Source organism: Mercenaria mercenaria, chromosome 9 (genome assembly GCF_021730395.1).
Source record: "Mercenaria mercenaria strain notata chromosome 9, MADL_Memer_1, whole genome shotgun sequence".
Classification (NCBI taxonomy): domain Eukaryota; kingdom Metazoa; phylum Mollusca; class Bivalvia; order Venerida; family Veneridae; genus Mercenaria; species Mercenaria mercenaria.
In genome coordinates, this window is record NC_069369.1 from 712,760 (window position 1) to 716,810 (window position 4,051).

At 34.2% G+C, this 4,051-nt stretch overlaps 1 long non-coding RNA gene across 1 annotated transcript; it reads left to right on the forward strand.

Annotated features, from left to right (window-relative positions):
• Positions 1 to 656: 656 nt before the first annotated feature.
• On the forward strand, positions 657 to 2,762 carry LOC128559631 (uncharacterized). Its single transcript, XR_008372519.1, has 3 exons — positions 657 to 991; positions 1,874 to 2,011; positions 2,620 to 2,762. It is a non-coding gene; the product is annotated as an uncharacterized LOC128559631 (long non-coding RNA).
• Positions 2,763 to 4,051: the final 1,289 nt, after the last annotated feature.

Genomic DNA, 4,051 nt, shown 5'->3' on the forward strand with positions numbered 1-4,051 from the left:
GATGACTACAGATTTGAAGGGTGTTACATCATTATGCAAATAAACATAACCCATTCGCAGTTGAATACATTTTGACCTATTTTTATTGATTAATTTTAACTTGGAACTACGTTAGTATTCAATTTCAATTATTTGAGATACGCTGTTATCCGGGTCCGGATTGCAAGCCCGCTCAAAAAATGAAAAGTATTTAGCGGAAAGTATAATATTCCGAGCGTATTAACAATGTAGCGAAAAGCTATAACGCAGAGATTTGCCCGGGTTTGTTCTTAACGGTCTGCGCGTGAACCGTTTTTTATTAAAGAATATACAGAGCTTGACTATCTTCTATGTTTAACTGGAAATCCAATCCAATCATGTTAGAACCGTTTATGAAATATGACACGATGTATTTAGTTTATAAATGACTTATGCATCTATTGTTTTAACATGAAGATTCGCCAGTGTCAATGCGCATTGGCAGGGGTCCTGTCATGACAGTCATATCTTTAGGACGTCTGAATTATGTCATTAGCTAGAACATTGTGTTTTCTGATGGCGTATTACCGGACGATAGCGGGTAACGAATATAACAGAGTTGAAAGACCCCGATATTATATGTGACGTCGTCTTTGAAAATCGGTCCAGATGCGGCATGACGTAATATCGAGAAACGACGTTTAAAGTTGCGCCAAGTTTACGCGCACAGCTTTCTTACACATGTTTTAATTAGCAAAAGTTTGACCGTTAAAGTACGACTGCTTATTACATGATTGATAACAGCCTACTACAGAAAGAATATTTAGACATCAGACCTGTAAAAAAATAGTGGTATTACGCCTGAGGCAAAATATTTCGTTCAAAATCGTCACCTTCAAAATCAGTTGTTTCCCCTTTGCTATGTTTCCGGTTTCGGATTTTATCAGGGAAGCATGTGAAGTTTACTTTTGATTAACTACCTTTTGTTCAACGATGAAGGGATCTGAGACTTGTAATACTGTTTACTGATTTAGTAAGTACCGTTCATAAACAGTAGTTAATGAAGATTCTCTAATATATTTGAAATTTTCACTGAAATAAGTCGGTCTTTTACCCGGAAGTGAATCCAAAACATACCGAGGGAAATTTATGAAATTTATCTTGTGGCCACTAAACACAGATGATTTCACTATGCCTGTGTATTTAATATAAAATGGCCAGTTGGGTTATCACAAAGATTATTGAAGGCAGGCAGCTTCTTACTCGAGGTGACCAGGATTCATCAAATAATTTTAGTTCATTTTCATAGTAAGCATTATTATGGAAAAATACAATATACATGTAGCAATGATAATTAATAAATTTGATGCAGACTTATAGATGCCTGCCTGTATCACATCATTTCTCGAAAAGTCGCCTCTCAAGTAGTAGCCAAGGTATTTTAAAAGGAAATATGCAGATGTCCGGTAACCGGACGCCTACCCTGCATTCTAGCTGTCCGGCAACAATATGACTAGCCTCTCCGCGAATGTTTTTCTCGCTGTTCGGCGATCTTTTTATATATGAATACTGTAAGGAAATAAATTTATTTTATCATTTTTTGGTATAGGTTTGAATATTCACCTGTAAGGCGTATATAATATTTTAAAATTGATTACCGGATACCTAGAAAACCTCTATAGGATAGAAATTTGGATGCCATATAATGAAAATCTTCTTAATTTTGAAATTTTTTAGCCTTGCTGTGTGTAAAACAATTTATGATCCTTTAAAAAATGGATTCATAGTATAATAACTTTTATAGTATTTTGTGGTAAGTTAATGAAACCTTTCACAATCACATTATTAATTTAGTATTCATGACGTTTTTGATTTTTAGTGATGTTTACAGTACATGTAATGTATCTTCTTTCAGATAATATTCCTTGTTCCTTTGATGGTTCATTCCACTATACAGCTGGTTCATATACCCTACAACAGCCAGGAAATTGGTCTGTTTACTTTAAGATCCCAAGAAAATGTAACATATTTTGGATGTGCTTTGAGGAATCAGGTAAGTAACATGCAGCTAATGGCTCTTATTAAAATTTTACTGCAATATATTATTTATTTAGACCTCTGTCTAGGTTTTGTTGGAGCCAATTCAAAATAAGTCTACTTCTACACTAATGATTTGTACAATGTATGTACATGTACTATGACTATTAAATGGCTTAAACTGACAAAACTGGCATTATTAAAATTTAATTTCAACAATCTGGTTTTGAGGAGGATCAGTTGGTGTAAAGTCTTCATTACATTGGCTATTAGCCTGAGAAAAGTCTGTGGCACTCAATAAGTACATGGATAACTTGAATGCTTAGCACAACATGTACATGTGTATAAGTTAATATCTCATTAACTTGTAGAATATAGTTCTAAATAACAGGAATTTTAATTAAGTATTCGAAGGAAATCAATTAATTGTAATTTAGTTTAATTGTAATGTGATTATTTTCAAATTTAATTAATCCATTCTTGACTTAGACATTGTGATGTGATTGAATTATTTTACCAGTTTTATTGCACCAAGAATATAGATTAGAATGAAGACTGTAAAGGTTCCTGAGATACATGAATATAACAGATACTTTTACCAAAGACTTTTTAATCTTTTTTCAGGAAGGCAAGTGTTTCCTCTTGTTTATGAAGCAACTCAGTTGGTTAAGGGGCAGACAACTTGTGAGCATGGTACATCACTACCTGTATTGGTATTCCATTTTGACAATGCTGCTAGCTACATGTAGGATAGAAATAACATCTTGCTGTGGTACGGTCTGTGGAGACTTTTACTAGGTAACAACCATTTTTGATAGCTGTTAAAACAGTGTATACTTTTAATCCTTAGGCTGCATGAGGCAGCTATGTCTGTCTTTGCAACCAGTGCAGATCAAGATCAACCTGCACATCTGTGCAGTCTGATCATGATCTGCAGTGTTTGATACTTAGCAAATTTTCTGTGAGAACCCCCTATAAGCTATAAATGGTACTGTTTCTATTTAAAGATGGAGTAGTCAATTTTACAAATTAAGCAGGTTAAGGGTTAACCCAATAAATCCAAAAAATGTTTTTTAGAACATCCTATTTGCAGTAATCAAAATCTAGTACATTTCATATACTGACAGCACGCTGTTGTCAGTCTGTTTGTCAATATTTTAGAGCACTGGTTGTAAGAAATTAAAGAATCATCTATTATCAAATAGTGATAACTCTGCTTTTATTAAATAAAGAGAATCCTAGGTTAATTATCTAAAATAATATGTTTTACTTATTTGTTACAGGATATCACAGATCGATTGACTATTCAACAATGATCACAGACCATGCAAAGTTTGAACCTGACTTGCACGTTTGAATTTAGAAGAATCTGTGTAGGAGGGTGAATGCTGAGACCTTTGATAATACATGATATTGCTGACACAGTGTGTCAGTCATCAAAGAAAGGTCATAACACTGCACAGTTGGTCAACAATGATTTAAATCCTGTCACATTCTACCAGTGGAGAACACTGCGAAAAAAGAGTTAATATACGGGAGTGTACGGGATCCCGTATATTACCCATATACGGGAAGAAATACGGGAAAACTAAAATACGGGCGTGTACGGGGCTTGTATATTTAAAAGTCCGTATACTAATAAAATACGGATTTCCGTATACTATGAAATACGGAATTCTTAGTATACGATACCCCGTATATTATTGAAATACGGGAAATTCTAAAAAGGGTTATTCTGATCGTATACAACACCGTATATTCCCGTATATGTCTGGTGTACGGGAATACATAAATCCGTATATTACGAAAATACGGGACGTATATTTCCCGTTTATGTTTCATATACAACCCCGTATATTTCCCGTATATTCTGGATATACGGGATATGTATAGTTTGTATATTTCGAAAATACAGGGATTAAATTTCCCGTATATTCTTCGTATACAACTCCGTATATTTCCCGTATAGGCCGGAAATACGGGATTTAAATAATTTGTATATTTCGAAAATACGGCACGTATATGTCCCGTATATGCTTGGTGTACAACTCCGTAT